The sequence below is a fragment of the Chelonia mydas genome, chromosome 2 (assembly GCF_015237465.2).
Source record: "Chelonia mydas isolate rCheMyd1 chromosome 2, rCheMyd1.pri.v2, whole genome shotgun sequence".
In the NCBI taxonomy this organism is placed as follows: domain Eukaryota; kingdom Metazoa; phylum Chordata; order Testudines; family Cheloniidae; genus Chelonia; species Chelonia mydas.
The window spans coordinates 231,336,680-231,359,504 of NC_057850.1; positions in this window are offsets into that span (position 1 = coordinate 231,336,680).

Genomic DNA, 22,825 nt, shown 5'->3' on the forward strand with positions numbered 1-22,825 from the left:
CTCACAGAGTGGTGCCCTGTGAGTAGCTATCCCACAGTCCCCGCTGCCCATTGGAATTCTGGGTTAAGCTCCCAATGCCTGATGGGGCAAAAACATTGTCACGGGTGATTTTGGGTACATGTCGTCAGTCTCCCCTCCCTCCCTCCCTCCTTGAAAGCAACGGCAAACAGTCGTTTCATGCCTTTTTCCCTGGGTTATCCATGCAGATGCCATAGCATGGCAAGCATGGAGCCCGCTCAGGTGCACACTGCTTTTGTGAGCATTGTAAACACCTCGCGCATTATCCTGCAGTATGTGCAGAGCCTAGCTAAGAGCTGCCAGCACGAGGAAGATTGTGAGGAGGACATGGACACAGACATTCTGGAAAGCACGGGATGTGGCAATTGGGATATCATGGCGGCATTGGGGCATGTTGCTACAGTGGAACACCAATTCTGGGCCCAGCAAACAAGCACAGACTGGTGGGACTGCATATTGTTGATTCCAGATGATTCCCAGTGGCTGTGAAACTTTCGCATGTGTAAGGCCACTTTCACGGAACTTTGTAAGTTCCTTTCCCCATCCTGAAGCACAGGAATACCAAGATGAGACCTGCCCTGACAGTTGAGAAGTGAGTGGCGATAGTCTTGTGGAAGCTTGCAATGCCTGACTGCTACCAGTCAGTCGGGAATCAATTCGGAGTGGGCAAATCTACCGTGGGGGCTGTTGTGATCCAAGTAGCCAGGGCAATCAATAACCTTCTGCTAACAAGGATAGTGACTCTTGGAAATGTGCAGCTCATAGTGGATGGCTTTGCTGCAATGGGGTTCCCTAACTGTGGTGGGGCAATAGACAGAACGCATATCCCTATCTTGGCACCGGACCACCTTGCCAAACAGAACATAGATGCAAGGGGTACTTCTCAATGGTGTTGCAAGCAGTGGTGGATCACAAAGGCCATTTCACCGATAACGACATGGGATGGTCAGGAAAGGTGCATGACGCTCGCATCTTTCGGAACTCCGGGCTGTTCGAAAAGCTGCAAGAAGGGACTTTCTTCCCAGACCAGAAAATTACTATTGGGGATGTTGAAATGCCAATATTTATCTTTGGGGACCCAGCCTACACCTTGCTCCCATGGCTCATGAAGCTGTACACAGGCAGCCTGGACAGCAGTAAGGAGCAGTTCAACTATAGGCTGAGCAACTGCAGAATGGTGGTAGAATGTGCCTTTGGACGTTTAAAAGGGTGCTAGCGCTGTTTGCTGAGTAGGTTAGACCTCAGCGAAAGCAATATTCCCATTGTTATTGCTGCTTGTTGTGTGCTCCATAATATCTGTGAGAGTATCGGGGAGACATTTATGGCTGGGTGGGATCGCCCGGCGGCCAATTTTGAACAGCCAGGCACCAGGGCAATTAGAAGAGCACACCCAGGCGTGCTGCGCATCAGAGAGGCTTTGAAAAAACAGTTTCATGACTGATCAGGCTACGGTGTGACAGTTGTGTGTGTTTGTCCTTGATGCAAAGCCACGCCCTTTTGTGAATGTACTTCCCTGTAAGCCAATCCCCCTGCCCCCCTTTGATCACAGCTGGCACTGGAAATAAAGTCCCTATTGTTCTGAATCCATTCATTCTTTCTTAAAAAAAACTTGAGATCACTGACAACACTGACTAGTAAAAGGTAGCCCGGGTGGGGTGAGGGAGGAGGGAAGGACAAGGCAACATTGTTTATTGTAGCCACACTAAAATCAAAGCTGTTTGAATGACAGCCTTCTGTTGCTTGGGCCATCCCCTGGAGTGGAGTGGCTGGGTGCCCGGAGCCTCCCCCTGCCCGCGTTCTTGGGCGTCTGGGTGAGGAGGATATGGAACTTGGCAAGGAGGGCAGGTGATTATACAATGGATGCAGCGGGGGTCTGTACTCTAGTTGCCTTTCCTGCAGCTCCACCAGACGCCTCATCATGTCCGTTTGCTCCCCCATTAGTCTCAGCATCACCTCCTGTGTGTTCCGATCATGCTCACTGTATGCTTTCCTGGCCTCTGCCACTGAATGCCTCCATGCATTCAGCTGTGCCTTATCAGTACGGGAGGACTGCATGAGCTCTGAAAACATGTCATCGCGAGTGTGGGGTTTTTTGCCTTCTAATCTGTGATAACCTCAGGGGCAGAGTTGATACGGGGAGCATAGAAACATTTTCAGCTGCAGGGGGGAAAAAAAGGAGAGTAGAATTTAAGAAGATACATTTCTGAGAACAAAAGGGAAACTCTTTCACAGTGAATCAAGCAATGTACAGCAGACAGCACATGTGTTTTAGGTACATGGCATTTTGCCTTTTATATTGAGGGTCTGACGGTATGGTGACACATCACACGTGGCTGGGCAACCAAATTCGGTTTCCAGGCAGCCATGCTAAGCCAAAGGGTATGCGGTGTTGGCTTTTTCCGCATTCATAATATGTGGGAATGGTTTCAAACTGCAGTGCCCTCCTTTCCCATAGCAACCAATGCCAGTTAGTTTTGTCATTTAAAAGAAGGGGCTGTGGTTTTGGGGTGGATGTGCAGCACACTCGTCCGTCCCCGCCCCTGCGTGGCTATTCTCCAGGATAATCCCTTTTAGCCAAGCGCAAACAGCCCAGCATGACTGGGGTCTAATGTGCTGGGGATCACCAAACAGAGGGGGTTACTGTTCCTTTACAAAAATTCCCCTATTTCAACCAGGTGACCATGAATGATATCACTCTCCTGAGGCTGACACAGAAAGATAAAGACCAAATGTTGCATGAATGCGACCAAAACCCAGGACCATTTGCTGCCATGCTTTGTGCTGCAATGATTCCAGACTACTTGCTACTGGCTTGGTGTGGTAAAGTGTCCTACCCTGGAGAACAAAATAAGGCAGCCCTCCCCAGAAACCTTCTGCAAAGGCTTTCAGAGTACCTCCAGGAGAGCTTCATGGAGATGTCCCTGGAGGATTCCTGTTCCATCCGCAGACACGTTAACAGACTTTTCCAGTACCTGTACTGGCCATGAATGCATCCCAATTGTTCAGGGCAAATCAAACATTAAACACAATTGCTTTTAACCCCTGTAGTTTAGTTACAAATGTGTACTCACCAGAGGTGCCTTCTCCGCCTGCAGGGTCTGGGAACAATATGCCCTGGGAGGGTATTGGCCCCAGAGTGAGGAAAAGGTCCTGGCTGCCGGGATTCTCCGCTTGCCTGCAGCGCATTCTCCTCTTCCTCATCCACAAAATCCTCCTCCATGTTGTGTGAGGCTGCCACCTTGCAGGTGTCCACGGACAGCGGTGGGGTAGTGGTAGGGTCCCACCCTAGAATGGCATGCAGCTGATCATAGAAGCGGCATGTCCTGGGCTCTGACCCAGAGCGACCCTTTGCCTCCTCTGTCTTTTGGTAGGCTTGCCTGAGCTCCTTAATTTTCATGTGGCACTGCTGTGTGTCCCTGGTATAGCCTCTGTCCACCATGCCCTGTTCAATTTTGGCATATATGTATCAGTATTTCTTCTGCTGGAACGGAGTTCTGCCTGCACAGATTCTTCTCCCCATACAGCAATCAGATCCAGTGTCTCCCGTTCGCTCCATGCTGGAGCTCATTTGCAATTCTGGGACTGCATGTCACCTGTTCTGCTGAGCTCGCCATGCTGACCAAACAGGAAATTAAATTCAAAAGTTCCTAGTGCTTTTCGTGTGTGCCTGGCTAGAGCATCGGAGTTGAAAGTGCTGTCTAGAGCGGTCACATTGGAGCACTCTGGGATAGCTCCTGGAGGCCAAAACCATCGAATTGCTCAGTGCTGCATCTACTGTACCCCAAATTCGACCCAGGAAGGTCGATTTTAGCGCTACTCCCCTCACTGGGGAAGAGTACAGTAGTCGATTTTAAGAGCCCTTTAGGTCGGCGGAACGGAGTTGGTTGTGTAGACGCATTCCTTATAAAATAAACCTAACGTGGCTAAATTCAACCTAACCTCATCGTGTAGACCAGGCCTAAGATAAAATGTGTGTGACAGTAGGTGCTGTTTTGTGATTGATATTTTAAATTCCTTTTGGACTGTTGTTGCAGCCTTGTTGGTCCCAGCATATTAGAGAGACAAGGTGGGTGAGAAGTTGGTCAAGTAAAACAGTGATTCTCAACCAGGGGTCTGCAGCCCCCTGGGGGGCCGTGAGCAGGTTTCAGGGGGTCTGCCAAAATAAACCAGAGAGCAGGGCCAGTGTTAGCTTTGCTGAGGCCCAGGCCAGAAAGTTGAAGTCCGAGCCCCATTGCCCGGGGCTGAAGCCAGGGCTGGAGCCCAAGCCTGAGCCCTAGCAATTAGCTTTGTGGGGCCCCCGCAGGCATTGCCCTGTTGCTACCCCCTAATGGCGGCCCTAGCTTTTAATCTACTGGATATGCAGAAAAACAGCTGTTGAGGCATAGGTGGGCTGTGGAGCTTATAGCATGTTCGAGGGGGAAGGGGGGGCTCAGAAAGAAAAAGGTTGAGAACCCTTTCAATCGTAGATATTACCACACCAACCTTGTCTCTTTAATTCCCTTGTACTGTAATTATCAGCGGAGAGCACGCATCCGCACTCCCTTAGTATGTGGGGTGATTGTATTATAGCATTTTAATTACTGTCCATTCTTTATGGGTCTTAGCTGTTGGCTGACCAGTGCCTACATGAGAGGAAATGCTGAGCAGGATAATCCCGGAACTCCACAAAACTCAGCTCTCAGTGGCAGGCAGGGGCACATTCAACTTGAGATCTGCTGCCCTGCTTGTGCCCAGATATCCACAGGCAATGAAGAGACACACCTACAGGCCTCACGGACAGAAGGCTTTAGGGCTAAGATTTGGGTTATTCTCTAGTTAGTCTCCTCTTTACTTACATTACTTCCCTCTCTGCCATAATTTCCCCTTTATCTCTCCTGACTGCTTCACTATCATTCCCAAGGCAGCACTTTCAGAAGGTGGGTCAGGCTGACTTTTGTTCTCGCTTTTGAATCTCTGGTTTCAGGGTTACACTGAGAACTCTCTACCAGACACCTATTTGCTATCATTAGAGAACTTAAAAGAGAAATCTCTGCTTTTAATAGCTTAAAACACCTTTATTCTCCTGCTAGGGAGACCGTTATCTCTTAAAGCGAGTGCACAAGTCAAGGACCTCATAACACTGAGCTCATTATTGTTCAAATGCCTTTCTGAGAGACTTAGTTCTTATTCACTTTCTTCCTCCTTTTCTCATTTTGCTTTGTGTGGCTTGTATCTCACTCCATCCAAGCTGTCTCCAAACCAAGGGCAAATTCCCAGACGAAATCTCTCCTTCCTGGCTTCCCACTCTGCAGGTTATACAGTTGCAACATTTGATTTCTTGTTCCTTTGTCTTACTTTATTCAAGATCTGCTAGCCATCTATAGACTCTTCTTTGGCATAGTCGTCATCCCTTTGAAATGTCTTCTTTGCCAGACTTCAGACTTACGTAGTAGAATAGTTCTGTGCCCAGTTGTTTTAAGCCATCATAGCCTGAGCCGTGAGCAGAGCATCAGTCTGAAAGACCTGTTCTCTAATATTCACCAGTTATTTTTCCATTTGTATAGTAGTGAGTAGAGCCAAAGCATGAGTGCACTTGTCTGACTCCCCTGTGAAGCCCATTAACCTTACAAAACTCAAATATTGTTTCGCTCAGGGGCTCTCAAACTGGGAGTCGGGACCCCTCAGGGGGTCATGAGGTTATTACATGATGGGTCACGAGCTGTCAACCTCCACCCCAAACCCCGCTTTGCATTCAGCATTTATAATGGTATTAAATATTTAAAAGTTGTTTTAATTTATAAGGGGGGGGGTCACATTCAGAGGCTTGCTATGTGAAAGGGGTCACCAGTACAAAAGTTTGAGAACCACTGGTTTAGCGTAAGGTTAAATTTACTTCGTTTGAAACAGATTTCTTAGGGCCTTTGAGGTTTCATTAGTTACATTTTCACCAGAAAGACTCAAATTCAGTCTCTGGTAAAATAATCTTTGCATCAAGATCCATAAGAGGTAGTTTCTGCATGTCTTTTTGCCAAAATCCCAAATTCCTGGAAATTCAGGCTGGATAGTTGTAGGAACCTTAAATATAATAGTTAAAAAATTGCTCAGAATGATAAAGGTGAATATTCATCACCTTCTCTCTTCCTCTTGCACATTTAACTAGAAACAAGAGATGAAGCACAGCCTTAAAGAGGTAGGGAAGATGGAAAATTTCTGTTTTAATTATCATTAGGTCAAAGGCTTCTCTTAAGGAAACCTGCCAATTCACTCAGAAAATTGCGAGCAACCACAGAACAGTTTTCCACAATGTTCCTGCAAAGAATGAAGCAAAGTCCATGCAATAGGGGTTTAAATGTTTCAATTTTCTAAAGGACCATGTCGCGGGACAAGTACACCCCATCCCTCTTTGGGGGCGGGGTAAGGGTGTCACATCCCCATAATTAAGTCTGCCTGCCTGCCCTTAGCCTCAGGGCAGTATGGCCCATTGGCCAGGGTCAATATGGTCACCCTCGTCTTGAAGGCAGTATGACTTAATGGCCATAGTCAGTATAACTGCCCTCCTTAGCAGGGCTATGCGACCTAGTGGCTAGAGTCACTAAAGCAGTCCTCCTCAGCAGGGCTGTGCTGCCTAGTGGCTAGAGTCAGGGAAGCTGGCCTCCTCAGCAGAGCTATGCAGCCTAGTGACTAGAGTCAGGGAAGTGGGCCACCACTGGGGGGAGGTGGCAGCTGGGGTAGGAGGATCTGGACCCTCCCTCTCCACTGGGTTCCAGCCCAGGGCCCTGGTAGTGGCAAGCGTGCATGCCATTGAGTTGGCGGGGATCTGGCTGAAACACACAGACGCAAAATCTGGTTCACTAATCGGTCCACTGCCTAGTTCCCCTGGGCTTCGTCATACTGTATCCCCAGCTGCTGTGTCCTGGGCATCTTCAAGGTCTCTGGGTTCCTCACGCTGCGCTACCCCCAGGGACTCCAGCCCTCCACAGGTATCCAGCCCTCCACAGGGCGTCTGCAGGTATCCAGGCACCTGCCTGGGAGTCAGCATCTCTGGCTCCTACGGTCTGGGGCTTCGGCTGCTCCTGGGCTGGAGCCAGCAGCATGTGTCCTTCTTCTCCAGCGGTCAGCCTAGAATGAGCTGGGCTGCTCCCTTTTATACTGAGGCAGCACTTTCAGCATGCCCATTAGGGGTGAGGGGGCATTGGCTTCTTCTGCCCAGAGTGTGGGGTTAACCCCTTCCTGTCCAGTGCGGGGCAAGTACACCCCATCACAGATCTATGTAAACAACTTTTCCTTATCCATTTTCAGTGCACCTGACTTTAATTAAGCATAGTACTCAGCAAAGTAAGTGTCTGCCCCTCTGGTCCTTACTCAAGCAAAATCCCCATTTAAATCCATGGTGTTCTGTCTGACTGGACTGTTGGATTGGGCTCAATACCATTACATAGGATGGGATGAAACAAAGTACTTCTAAATTTGTACTGAGTTCTTCTTACTCTTTTTTCAGTGGATGCTTGATAATTGAAGCAGGGTTATGCCACAGCAATGTGGCCACCATGATGGTCATGTAGTGCAATACTGTGCTAGTCTGTGTGATCTGCTGGCATTCTGAATTCCCCTCCGGACTATGGTGTTTCTTTCCTTCTTGCCTGCATCTGTTACTTCAGAAAAACATTATTTAACACCCTCCCCCCCCCACAAAAAAAACTGTTTTACATTCTTCTAGTGCTTTAAAATATTTGCCAGAACAAACTGAGCTTCCAGCTCAATGAAGATGTGGAGTACCGTGCTTAGTGTTGGCTCTGCAAGGCAAGGTCTAGGCAAAACTATCTCTGAACTGAGAATTTCAAAAAGATACACCGAGAATAGTACTAATAAATAATGATGTGTACTACTTTGCCTCTTCAGAATGCTCTATGGATGCCACCTGTTCATGGGACTCCCCATGAGTTAATGGGAATTCTGGGCACTATGGCCTTGCAGAGTGTGTCCGTTAACAAATAGGTGAATTATTCCTCTCAGCACCATTCTGAGGTAGATTGACTCTTCTTTTCTGAGGAGCTTGAGAGGTACTTCGTGCCCCTCACCTCCACACTGGGATGCCAGTACTGCTTTAGGTATACCAGTACAATTAAAGTAGATTAACTTCATAGTCTAGACAAGCCCCAAGTCCTGAAATGATGTCCTGAAGTTGTGGGTGTTTGGAACCCTGTAGAAGGCACTTAGCACACTGCAGGAACAAGTCCTTTATCAAATATGCTGTAGTATCTCCTGTTGCTGCAGTCCATCCTACTTATCACTAAAGGAATAAAGAACTGTATTCTTTTGGATACAGTCACCTATTGCAGCATTATATAAGGTAGTTCCAGATTCTTAGGAAGCCACCATTGCAATTGAAATCTCTAGGCCAGTTGGACAGTGTTTTCACATATCTGGAAACCATATCAGCAGCAAGTGTGTGTGTAATTTGGAGTCTGAATTAACCACACATTGAAAAGAGAAATATATTTTCATTTCAGCTTCCTTTGTGCATCATTGTTTTCAGTATCTTACTTTGCTCAAATGATCTTTTCCCTACTTCAGTCATTTAAACCATTTAAAATCTCACGTTGAATTGAGGTCATTTTGAGGCACATTCCTCCTGTTTGAGGTACGAAGGGAAAGGAGAGAGAGAGAGAGAGAGAGCAATCATAAAAACCACCCCCTTTTTCTTGCTTTGCTGTCAGCACCCTGATATGAACAAGTAGAGTATTATCCTATTCTTATGGTGATAATTTCCCTTACTGCTCTGGCTAGAGAGTAATCATGCCTATAAACTACAGTCACAGTTTGTATGTCAATTATAGGGTTGTAAAATTGTTATAAAAATTGAGCAGCCAGGACACAAAATCTTCTTGCTCATTTTTCACCATAACGATGATAGTTATGACTTCCAAACGTGATATTTTCATTCTAATCCAAACATGTCAATATAAAGAAGCTCAGCTGTCAAAAAAATGACTTGCTCGGGGTGATTGGATGAATACTATTGTGCATGGCTGTTATCTTATTACCCCAAGTAATAGATAATATTAATAAATAACGAGATGCAAAGAAAACATTAATAAACTAAGCCCTGATTTGGGGTAGTATTCAGGAAGGATGTTTAAGTATGTTGTTAAGCTTCACTGAAGTCAATAGGACTGAAGCACATGCTTAACCACTTTCTTGAATTGGGACACTAATCCCTCAGTGCTGAGGAATCACTATCCTGCTGTGTCCCTAAAGCTTTAGAAACCAGCCCAATTATCTTTATGCTCCAGCCCAAGGTTCTGCCTGAGGTTAGCTGAGCTGTAGGGCTTTCTTGGTTTAGAGGAGGGGATCTATTCAGAGCTCAGTTTTTTCTGTTTAGACAGTTTTGTACATATTGGACCATTTGCTCGGTATGCATGTGGGTGTGTGCATGAGAGACAGAGAGAGATTACCTTTCTTTATTAGCTCAGGTTTATTGGACAGCTGCATCTGAGTTGGCTCGAGTTTTTGGCTCATATTTTATTTGGGATTTTTTTTATACAGCATCCCACAATCTGCTAGGGGATGGATGCATTAAAATAATTAAATTGATAATGCTCTAAATAGGTCCCATGTAGTATAGATAGGGCCCTACTAAATTCACGGTCCATTTTGCGACTCCCCTGCATCCTCTTTTTGGGTTAGAACCCCCAGTTTGGGAAACACTGGTCTCCCCCATGAAATCTGTATAGTATAGAGTAAAAGTACACACACAAAAAACCAGATTTCACAGGGAGAGACCAGATTTCATGGTCCGTGATGCATTTTTCATGGCTGTGAATTTGATAGGGCCCTAAGTATAAAGGAAGGATAGTCTTATGGTTAATGCACTGGGCTGGAAGTCAGAAGATCTTGATTCTATTCCTGGCTCAGCCATAAACTTCTTAATCAACAGTTCCTCATCTGTAAGATGACAGTACCGTCCTATCTCACAAGAGGATTGTGAAGATAAAGTCATTAACGTTTCTGAAGTGCTCAGATGCCTTGGTAATTTATTTATTTATTTGGCGTATGCAGTCCAGTCAAGCCAAGCCAAGCCACAGTATTCTTCTGAACAATGTTCAAGGCACAAAGACCTCCAGGAAGTTGAGTCATCGCAGTCCTCAACAATCTGTGTCATGGTTTGTGGCTGCCCATATTGACATAGTGGACTGTCTCTAAAATGCCACCAGAATTCTGCTGCAGTACAAATTCCATGTCAGGTATAAAACTGGTTGAGAAGGTGCCGTTGCCTTCATGGTAGATCATACCAAGGTTGATGTTGAGTGGGGCCTGAGACAAGATAATTATTTGTCACTTTCTCTGTGGACTATGAAGCTCGCCATGTGTCCTCTACTGTAAATCCCTATTCACAAAAACTTATCCACAACAGGTGCTGTGAGGGCAGACGACCATGTGGTGGATTAAACAAGTTTTTAATTAATGGTAGATGTGGCATATCTTGCAATTTTATCACAAGTTTTGCTACACTTTCTTCTCTGCAAACACTGGGTGGCGCAATATTGGAGAGAACTGCAATACCATGGTAGAGGAGTAGATTTAAGTGTGCCTGAAATAATACGCATGGTGAGATTAAGTTGTATGTCGATCATCCTGGTGTGAGACGAGCAAGCCCATACTGGAGCTAGTACTCCACCACTGAATAACAGAGTGCCAATGCTGAAATGCGTAACGTTTGGGCGTTGACACCCCATGTCATTCCAGCGAGTTTTCCGAGCAGGTTGTTGCGCATTTAAACCTCAGTTGCTGTCTTTGTAAGATGGTCATGATATGTGAGAGTTCTATCCATCATGACCCTTACATGGACCCGGTGTGAATTGTGCTTTATTCACTGACTATTGAGAACTATATTCATCTCTCAGCCCACTTGTGCATGATGTAAGTAGAAGACACTCGACACAGTCTTACTTCCACTTGGTATCAGGTGCCACTGATGATAATAATTGTCCATAGATAGCCACCATATCTGCATTCAAAACACTCTCACGTATGTCAAAGGAATGTGACTGAGTGCCAAAGCATATGTCATCTGCATAAGCAAACTTGCAAGACCCGGTATATGGTAGGTCATTCAAATATAAGTTGAATAATATTGGAGCTAATACTGATCCTTGCGGAAGGCCATTCTTCTGGTGCCTCCAAGCACTTGTTCTATCACCAATATGCACACAGAAATGGCGATTTCTCAAAAACAGAGCCATTGCACATACAAGCCAACTGTGGTAATGAGTATTATTAATTATACAGCCTTCCCTAATTCTGGTTTGCCAAGCACACTGTTACCTGTGACCTCACTGCTAAAGCTTCAGAGACCATTATGAAATAGCTGGAAGACATACTTTATGTACACGAATATGGTTGCTGGAAATATGCTGCTTGTGCTGAGCAGTGTCAGCAGTATCGGCCTGGCAGCACAAGAGCTAGAAGCAGCAACTTTAATCTAAAGGTTGCAGTGGTCCCACAGCAATTAATTAGTGTTATTTATTAGTATTGGATCCCCCGAAATGTGCGAGCTGCTTATATCCTCTCTCATCAAACTTTCCACTCTCCCTCTCCCCACCTCTTCAGGAAACGCTTTGGAAAGTAGATATGCCTTGCAGCGTACCCTGAAGCTCAGTAAATCCAGTCTCTGTGGAACCAGAGCAAGGGACCAGGTTCTAGAGTCAAGGACACCTCATGCAAAAATGTGTTTCTGTTGGAAGACAGTCAGGGGTTTGGCTATTCTCCCCAGAGCCATGTGTTTCCTTGCTGGTTGATGAAACCAGCCTTGCTGAAGGTGCTGCGTCTGAGTTAAAACTGACACAGCAAAGCTCCTTAGCCTTCAGAATCTGAACTGTAGCTAGCAATTTGAAACGTATTTGCCCCCTGGCTGATCCCTCGGCCTTTGCCCACACAACACGCTCCCTGCCTGCTAAATGCCCATTATCTCAGAACGTAGACATACCATTACATGCAGTGCAACTGCTAGCACAGCAGATGGTTAGATATAGCTATCCAGCAATATGTCTGCTGAGGGCCAAAATACGGTACTAGTGCACCCTAAGGAATGTGCCGCTAGGAAGTTAAAAAACAAACTGCAGCACCTGCTTACACCTGCCCTGGATCTGGCCCCTATAGTATAGGGGGTGACTACCATGCTCAGGATAAAGCGGTAAATATCCTCTTCCACTTAAAAAAATCACACACACCCCTAAAAAATCAAAGGTCTCAATACAGCCATGGTTTATACAGTCATATCTTGGTGTAATGTGGGGCACAGGGTCCTTGGGGCTAGAAAGTCTGCACAGAGGGTGGCTATGGTATTGCAAGACACCTGCAGCCCACGTTCCATGGCATAAGGGTGGAGGTTCCAACACCAGCTATCACAGCCCTAAAACTAAGTGGAACTGCCTAAAAGCATGGCCTGGGGATGTGCCATATCACTGAATCCCCTGCACAGGCTCTATCTATCCTTCCAAGTCCTTATAGGGCAGGGATCGGCAACCTTCAGCATTTGTTAAGATGTCAATAGAGACATACTGTACTCTGAGATGCATGTTAAAGGTGGGTATGAAGGAGAATTACAGCGCATTGCCTCTCTTACAGCCATTGTGTTGCTCTAAGTGAAAGATACATGGACATCATAAAATCACCTTCAGACTCCAAAGACACACTTTTGTGGGGATCACTTATGACATTACAATATTTGGGCTCTGTACCATGCACAAAAGCCTGAGTATTGCTATTATGTATGCAGAAGCCCTTTTCATTGGCTGGAATGTTCACTACTTCTTTGTAAGTGTTCCAGGAGCCTTCTCAGACTGTCTATTATTAAGGAAGTACTAAAAATGTGTATTGCAGTGGCTCCCAGAGGCATCCGGCTCAGGACAGGGGATGCATTTTGCTAGGATGCTGTCTGTACCAACACATACACAGACATGGTCCCTGTCCCAAGGAGTTTACTTACAATCTGAGGAATAGCTTACAATCTTTTCTTGAACCTCTCTGCACTGCCTTTGCGCTGCAAGTGAGGACAGTGGCCTCGTGTGTGTTTGCTGACTTGATGAAGTAACAGGGAAAAGCCAATAAACAGGACAGAGGGAGGGATTGGTACTGATTCTACTGACAGAAGCTTCATTGCATTTCACCCCCTGGTCAGAGAGCCTGGATTCATCTCCTACAGCCATTCGTGGTTACAGGGAGTGTCCCCTCACTCCCCTACAGGCGTTACCTGCATCTGGGGAGAGGGAGAGCAGCCTCCCTGGGGTCCCTGCTCCCCCTCCCACATGAGTAGGATGCAAGAGCTGCTCAGGCAGAATGAGACCCTAACTGTCAGCTATACAGATCTCCGCAGTGGAGTATGGTGCTTGTGACTTGGTTTCAAATTACTGGGTTATTTTTCTTAATTCTACCATGTTTTATTGTAATTTTTGGTAGGCAAAGCTGCTTTTATTCAGTTTTAACATAACTCCTAGTTTAAAATATGAGGGCTGCCAAAATATCCTTGTCTCTCTCCAGTACATCTAAACAATTGTATGCTGCCAATCGGGATGCATCCAATGAAGTGGGCTGTAGCCCATGAAAGCTTATGTTCAAATAAATTTGTTAGTCTCTAAGGTGCCACAAGTACTCCTGTTCTTTTTTGCGGATACAGATTAACACGGCTGCTACTCTGAAACCTATATGTATGTGACTAGCTTTGAATTGCTGCAGAATGAAAAACTCCACGGACTGGCGGTGTTTGACTGGTCCCATTCTCACTAACAACAGGTAGTAATGATTTTCACTTTCCCAGAGTCGAAACAGTGTGTAATTTGGTTGCAACTCCCTCTGCAGCATTGTTTTGTGAATTAATCGTCAGAGCCTGTAGGTGCAGCTTCGGTGTTTGAAGCTGAAAAGTCATAAATGTTAATTCCAACCTTCCAAAACCACAGAAGGAATGCAGCTATAAAATGGAGGGACATTCAGTTTATCTGTAACCTGGAGCTTTGGTTCCGTGTTTCCTTTATAGTTCCCAGGAGATCCTGTTTTTCTGCCCTCTCAGATACTGTTAACTTTAGACAAGGTGTGAAAATGCTTGTTTATCCATATTGTTACTTATAGAGTACCCAAAAGTGTACTAGGTGTGCTACATTCATGCTTGTGCCCAAGGAGCGTACCATCTTATCGTCTAAGTATACAAAGAAAGAACAGATTAAGAGAGGGCAAAAATGTAACAAGACTGTTTCTTTTCCAGTGTTTCCCTTTGTATTGTTGGGTGTTTTTTTTTAATTTGATGCTTATTCTGCTTATTATTATTATTATTAGTTGTATTACAATAGCATTTAGAGCCCCTCACGTGAGATCAGGGCTTCTTAGTGCTAGGTGCCACACATACACATAGTAAGAGCTAATCCCGGCCATGAAGAGTGCACAATCCCAGTGAACCAGACAAAGGGAGAAAGAAAGGAAAAATGGTTGCTGCCACTTTACAGATAAGAAACTGAGGCAAAGGGAGGTTTGGGTCTAGATTTTCTAAGTAGCTCAGCACTGTCAATCAGTGCCAAGTTTTCAGAAGAGCTTAGCTCCCATTTAGGCTATGTCTACACGACACACCACATTTAGCTGCGGGAGTCTTTTTCCTGCAGAGGGGAAGAGCTTCAGCCACAGGTGTGTACACTACACACCACCAAAAGTGGTATGTAGTATAGACGTAGCCTTAGACATCAAAGTAAGCAGCCAGTTTTTCAGAAGAACTCAGGACACTGGATGGTGAGCGCTTTTGAAAATCTGGCCCTTATTTAAATGCAATGAAAGTCTGGCCCCAACTGTGGGTGCTGAGCACTTGAAAATCTAACCTTAAGTAATCTCCTCTAAATCACACAGGAGGCCTGTGTTAGAACTGGGAATTGAACCCAGTGCTGAACCCCCATGAATATTGTTTGCAGACAATACAAAATTATTCAAGAAAGTTAAGTCCAAAGCTGGCCGCGAAGAATTACAAAGGGATCTCACAAAACTGAGTGCCTGGGCAACAAAATGGCAGATGAAGTTCAGTGTTGATAAGTGCAAAGTAATGCACATTGGAAAACATAATCCCAACTATACATATAAAATGATGGGGTCTAAATTAGCTGTTACCAATCAAGAAAGAGATCTTGGAGACATTGTGGATAGATCTCAGAAAACATCTGCTCAATGTACAGTGGCAGTCAAAAAAAGCTAAGAGAATGTTAGAAACCGTTAGGAAAGGGATAGATAAGGAAACAGAAAATATCATAGTGCCACTATATAAATCCATGGTAGATCCGCTCCTTGATACTGTGTAGTTCTGTTCACCCCATCACAAAAAAGATACATTAGAACTGGAAAAAGTACAGAGAAGGGCAACAAAAATGATGAGGGGCATGGACCAGCTTCCATATGAGGAGAGATGAAAAAGACTGGGACTGTTCAGTTTAGAAAAGAGACAGCTAAGAAGCGATATGACAGAGGTCTATAAAATCAGAAATTGTGTGGCAAAAGTGACTAAGGAAGTCCTATTTACCCCTTCCCATAACACAAGAACCAGGGGTCATTCAATAACATTAATAGGCAGCAGATTTAAAACAAACATAAGGAAGTTCTTCAAACAATGCACAGTCAACCTGTGGAACTTGTTGTCAGGGGATGTTGTGAAGGCCAAAAGTATCGCTGGGTTCAAAAAAGAATTAGCTAAGTTCATGGAGGATAGGTCCATCAATGGCAATTAGCTGTGACGGTCAGGGACACAACCCCAGCATGTGTTGCAGTCCTCTCTGACCCTTGTTTTTTGTTTTTTGGGGGTTTTTTGCTGTGTTTGTATGTTGTTTAGCCATCTTTGTGTCAGAGAAAATGACATAAGCCACATCTGGCCATTGATGAAAGGGGTGTAGCAATCTGTGTATTTCACTGGGAAAGTTCTGGGAGGCATTCTGCCTCTCCCAGGAGAAATGGCACCAACACTGTATTGGGGTCATGCTGTTGTACTCTGCCCCCAGTTTAAGATTGTGCTGAGGTGGTGATCTATACTCCCATATTTTGTGTGGAGGAAAGGCATGATTCAGCTTCTTCTTCAGCCATGGAGGTGTAATAAGATATTTCACTTTCCACACTCAATCTTGGATAATTTCTGAATAAATATTGCCAGGATTTCCAAACTGATGGTGGTTTAACAGTATGGAGAAAGTTCTTTAGCAGATGAACTGAAACAAAGGGAGACTATAGCAGTTAGAGTTTTTTAGTAGTCATGTATGGGAAATCTTTTGTTTCAGCAAGACTGAATGCTTTGTTACCAGTGTTGGAGGTAAACATTGGTTTGGTAGTGTAGGTTTGGTGGTAATCGTTCTCTGTGTTTAATTCATAATGTTTTTTATTAATTATATTTCCTCTCAGCACTATCTTCGGTCAGATTAACGCCAGCAATTTGGCCAACTATAATATAAATAAGTAGCTAAAAGCAAGACACCTCATGATGCAGCTGATAGGTAGCTCTGCTCACTGGGTCTTTTTTTAGAAGTATGGGCTAAAATTTTGAGCCTGCATTTATTTCCCCACCCATATCAACTGCTTTGTTGTCTTCTGTCTTGCTGTGATAGCTAAGCAAAAATTGACCAAACTGCTGAGAAAACAACACCCAGGACAGACAGGAGGTGGGTAGCACTTAGATTTCAGTGGGCAAGGTTTCACGCAGGAAACAATCAGGGAAATGCATCTGGGTGCTATTCCCAGCAATTCTACTGCCCTTCAACAAGTCACTTCACCTCGCCGTGCCCATTTGCTTTCTTGTTTTTTTTCTGTCTTGTCTATTTAGACTAAGCTCTTCGGAGCAGGGACTGGCTCTTACTGTGTATTTGTACGGTGCCTAGCACAATAGGGCCCCAACTAGAGCTGGACAAAATTTTTTGACTGCAACTTTTTTCAGTGAAAAATGCTGATTTAGTGACATTGAGCAAAATCATGTCAATTTCATCACATTGTTTGGGTCAGGAAAAATAAAACAAAAAAATTCCAAAAAAATTGAAACATTTTGCTTCAACGGTTTTGAAACAAAGTTTCAGTTATTTGATGCAAAATGGGTCTTTGTTTTTAAATTTCCTTTAAATTTTTTTTTTAAAGTTGAAAAGCTCAGAATCAAAACGAAGCACTTAGTTTGATTCAAGATTAAGGCTTTTTGGTTTCTTTGTTTGTTTTTAACTCTTCAATTTGCCAAACATTTTTAAAAAAATCACTTTGGGGGTCAACCTGAACTTATTTTTTCCCTGATTTTTTTCAGAATTGCCAGCAAACCAAAAGCTTCATTATTTGTACAGCTCCCTCCTAACCTCATACAAATGATTAATAATAAACTGTAAGGACAGATGGGTGAAACACTTAAAAGAAAAGGGAGAGAGCTTGGTGGACTAGCTGCAACACAGACTGGAAGCTGAGAGTTCTAATTCCAATTTGCTGTCATTCAGGTTATTGGCAAAAATCTTACCGATTTCCACAGGACTGCACAGAGGTTCTGAGAGACCTGGGGCAAAATCTGAAACATGGAGGATAGGTCCATCAATGGCTATTAGCCAAAATGGTCAAGGATGCAACCCCATGCTCTGGGTGTCTATAAACCTCCGACTTCCAGAAACTGGGATTAGACCACAGGAGATGGATCACTCAATAATTGCTCTGTTCTGTTCATTCCCTATGAAGCATCTGGCAACAGCCACGGTTGGAAGACAGGATACTGGACTAGATGGGCCATTGGTCTGACCTAGTATGGCCTTTCTTATGTTCTTACCAGGCCCCATCCTTCCAAAAAAAATTACCACTGAGGGAAGGACCAATGGGGGGTGGGGAACAATACCGCCCTGCACTCAGTCGCAGCTCCTGGCCTATGGGGCTGGGCCCGACTTCCTGCTCCTGGCGTTGCAACCTGGCCTTTGGGGTCACAGTGCCATTCAAGTTTGGCCTGGCTACCGCTCGATCATAGAGGAGCAAGTGAGTCAAACTCATATGCCAGGTTACAACTGTCCCTTTTGCTCCCTGCCCCCTTCTGGAAGGCCCTGGATTTCAATAGGAGTAAGAACACGTCTAATATCTAGTAGCCTCCATCTATCTCAGTTTCTCCATCTGTACAATGGGTATAATAGTACCTTCCTCACAGGGCTTTAGGAACAGGCAGGACTGAGAGTCTGAACACACTGTCGGGCCAAACTTGCCCTCTTCTTGGCAGTTGACTCTATTAACAAGGTAAATAATAATACAACCTAAATCCCAGCCCAACCCTTCTGCCCAGGCTTTCCTCTCCTACTGTGGAGCCTCTAAACCCTGCGAGAACTTCAGCTGCCAGCTCCTGGCTCCACATCAGGGGACTTGGAAGCCCTTGAGTCCCTGACGCTGGGGCAGTCTGCATGCAGGCTCCACTAAAGCCGCTGACCCTATAAAGTCCTGGAGTACCTGATCCTGGGACAGTCCCCCAGGCTGCCAAGGAGACGGGCGGGTGAGCTGGCGGGGAGCTAAGCAAATTGCTGAGAGGAAGCTGTCTGTCTGGCAGGCAAGTTTTGAAACCTGCATGTATTCCCTCAAATGATTCACCAAAATAGACATATTTCCACCAAACATTTCACTTCTGACGTTTTTGACAGATAAGCGTTCTGTTGGAAAATTTCTGACGAGCTCTACAAACACCTAGACACGGAATGACCTATAAACCCTTCCCACCACTATTAAATGGGCTGGCTCCCCACAATTCCATATAGGGTATCAGTGTGAAATAATAGAACAACGCTGGCCCAGAAATGTCTCAAAGAGAAGACCTCCAAGTTATAATAGTCACCATTCCATGTAGATTGTTTGGACTTCCCCAAAAAGTGAGGAAAGCTGTTATGTAACCATAACTATAAGTCACAGGTATGTACAGAACCTCCTTGTCCAGAAGGGGAATGCAAAACTTAAACAGGATATAGGTAGTTCATGCCACCCACCTCTAAAAGTAATAATAAAGTACTCACAGCTGTCCAGGACCATGTGCCAAAATAAAACAGGAGCTTTTTCAGCATATTAATATTAACTGAAATCCTCCCACAAATAGGAAGGCACTTCTGGAACAAATTACAATAAGGAACTTATAATAAGGTATTGTTATATCAAAAAATTTAGGGCCAAGTTATCTTCTCAAGTACAGGCAAATCCAAGTCTTTGGTCATTTCATTCCTTGAATCCAAGAGCTCCCCTTTTCCAGACCTGTGATCCATGATTGAGTCCACGACTTCGCCTCCTTAAATCCCTTTGTTTCCTCTACCTAACCAAACCAAAGATGTTAGTTATTGTGCACCCTTACCAGAGCGCCTCCTTTCAGCATTATGCTGTGCAGCAGACACATTGCCTCAGTTTCCTGACTCTCTTCCTGGACGCCTAGCTGCCATTGTCTTTTGGGTTGCAGAGACGTAGCCCTCTGACTAGGTCTCTGACTGTTCTACCCTTCTGTGGCACTCAAAGTCCAAAACAAGCATAAAGCAACATAAACGCTTCTCATTCCTCTGGGAGATCTGCTAGGCACTGCCCTGGTCCTTAGGGTACAGCTCACTGCAGAGTTCACTCAGATGATTAGCATCCAGCTCAACCTAACCCAGCTGTGAGCAGCCAGCCACTGCAAAGCCAGACCTGAGTTACTGTGTCCTCACTGGTGCTGCACTCACCCCTATGTATCACTAGAAGTTCTGGAAGCATATGCCAGAGTTCTTTGTGTGGCTGAGGGTTGAAATGACAGTCTGGACCTATACATAGAATGCTTCCACAGACGTACACAGGCAGAAATTGTGGAAAAACAACATCGCTTGCCTCATAACCTAAGTCATGCAGAACGCAATGCCATCCACAGCCTCAGAAACAACCCTGACATTATAATCAAAGAGGCTGATAAAGGAGGTGCTGTTGTCATCATGAACAGGTCTGACTACCAAAACGAGGCTGCCAGACAACTCTCCAATACCAAATTCTACAGGCCACTTTCCTCAGATCCCACTGAAGAATACACTAAGAAACTGCACGATCTACTCAGGATACTCCCTACACTAACACAGGAACAAATCAACATACCCTTAGAGCCCCGACTGGGGTTATTCTATCTACTACCCAAGATCTACAAACCCGGGAACCCTGGATGCCCCATCATCTTGGGCATTGGCACTCTGACTGAAGGACTGTCTGGATATGTGGACTCTCTACTCAGGCCCTATGCCACTAGCACCAGCTATCTCCGTGACACCACTGATTTCCTGAGAAAACTACAATGCATTGGTGATCTTCCAGAAAACACCATCCTAGCCACCGTGGATGTAGAGGCTCTCTACACAAACATCCCACACACAGATGGAATACAAGCTGTCAGGAACAGTATCCTTGATGATGCCACAGCACAACTGGTTGCTGAGCTCTGTAACTTTATCCTCACGCACAATTATTTCAAATTTGGTGACAATATATACCTCCAGACCAGTGGCACCGCTATGGGCACTCGCATGGCCCCACAATATGCCAACATTTTTATGGCTGACCTGGAACAAAGCTTTCTCAGCTCTTGTTCACTCACGCCCCTTCTCTACTTATATTACACTGATGACATCTTCATCATCTGAACCCATGGGAAGGAAACCCTGGAAGAATTCCACCACGATTTCAACAGCTTCCACCCCACCATCAACCTCAGCCTGGACCAATCTACGCGGGAGGTCCACTTCCTAGACACCACAGTGCAAATAAGTGACGGTCACGTTAACACCACCCTATACCAAAAACCCACTGACCGCTATGCCTACCTTCATGCCTCCAGCTTCATCCCGGACACACCACACGATCCATTGTCTACAGCCAAGCGCCGAGGTACAACTGCGTTTGCTCCAACCCCTCAGACAGAGACCAACACCTACAAGATCTTCACCAAGCATTCTCAAAACTACAATACCCACACAAGGAAATAAGGAAACAGATCAACAGAGCCAGACGTGTACCCAGAAGCCTCCTGCTGCAAGAGAAGCCCAAGAAAGAAACCAACAGAACTCCACTGGCCATCACATACAGTCCTCAGCTAAAACCTCTCCAACGCATCGTCAGTGATCTACAACCCATCCTGGACAACGATCCCACACTTTCACAGGCCTTGGGAGGCAGGCCAGTCCTCGCCCGCAGACAGCCTGCCAATCTGAAGCACATTCTCACCAGCAACTACACACCGTGCCATAGTAACTCTAACTCAGGAACCAATCCATGCAACAAACCTCGATGCCAACTCTGCCCACATATCTACACCAGTGACACCATCACAGGACCTAACCAGATCAGCCACACCATCACCGGTTCATTCACCTGCACATCCACCAATGTAATATACACCATCATGTGCCAGCAGTGCCCCTCTGCTATGTACATTGGCCAAACTGGACAGTCCCTACGTAAAAGGATAAATGGACACAAATCAGATATTAGGAATGGCAATATACAAAAACCTGTAGGAGAACACTTCAACCTCCCTGGACACACAATAGCAGATTTAAAGGTAGCCATCCTGCAGCAAAAAAACTTCAGGACCAGACTTCAAAGAGAAACTGCTGAGCTTCAGTTCATTTGCAAATTTGACACTATTAGCTCAGGATTAAACAAAGACTGTGAATGGCTAGCTAACTACAAAAGCAGTTTCTCCTTCCTTGGTGTTCACACCTCAACTGCTAGAAGAGGGCCTCATCCTCCCTGATAGAACTAACCTCGTTATCCCTAGCCTGATTATTGCTTGCATATTTATACCTGCCTCTGGATATTTCCACTACATGCATCCGATGAAGTGGGTATTCACCCACGAAAGCTTTTGCTCCAATACATCTGTTAGTCTATAAGGTGCCACAGGACTCTCTGCCGCTTTTACAGATCCAGACTAAAGCGTTGGAGGACTATCAGTACTTGAGTAATTTAGCCTGCATCCTCACTACACAGTGAGTGGGTTACCGGCCTGAGTGAAAGCAGCACCTGCGCTCTAGCCTATACCGCCAGCTAGGCCCACTAGCTTGGGTTGACAGCACCACGAAACTCAAGCGAGAGGTTTTGTGTGTGGACGGGAATGGGAATTGGGGCAACACTAGAGCTGGGCAACATTTTTCAGACAAATAGTTTGATGAAAAATGCATTTTCAGTTTACCTGAAACTATTCATAAATTTGACATGAATAGTTTTGCCACTCACAAAATTGGCTGGAGGAGGAAAAGCAGCAGCTACCCTCTTATAACCTTTATTGGTTATGGAACTCACCTGGGGAGCAGGAGATCCAGGTTCAAATGCTCCCTTTTTTGGATTAACCAAATATTCAGATTTGGTTTGACCCAAATGAATTTTTTTGTTGTTGTTGCAATTTTTCAGAACTGCCACTGAACTGAAAAATCAGGCATTCTCCCAGCTCCAGTCAACACCAGAGTAAGAGCCTGAAATAACCCTGCAGTAAAGACATACTCTAAGGCATTCTGGGGAAAGTCATATATTTTCCCTATCAGGTTCTCTAAACTGCTTTATTTTGTCAAAAGAGCCAGCTAAGCAAGCAAAATTCCCACCCTGCTTTGAACAGTCTTTACGCAGCATATACAGGCCAAATGTACCCCTTTTCCTTCTTGGTAATTCCAATTACAGAACAAAACATAAACCTCAGCCCTGGGCTACCCTACACATTTATGTCGGTTTAACTATGTCACTCAGGGGGTGTGGAAAGCATGAAGCCTGTTTGGTGTCTATGTTTTCCTAGTGCTTGGAAAATCCACCCCCCGGAGAGATGTAGTTGTACCGACCTAAC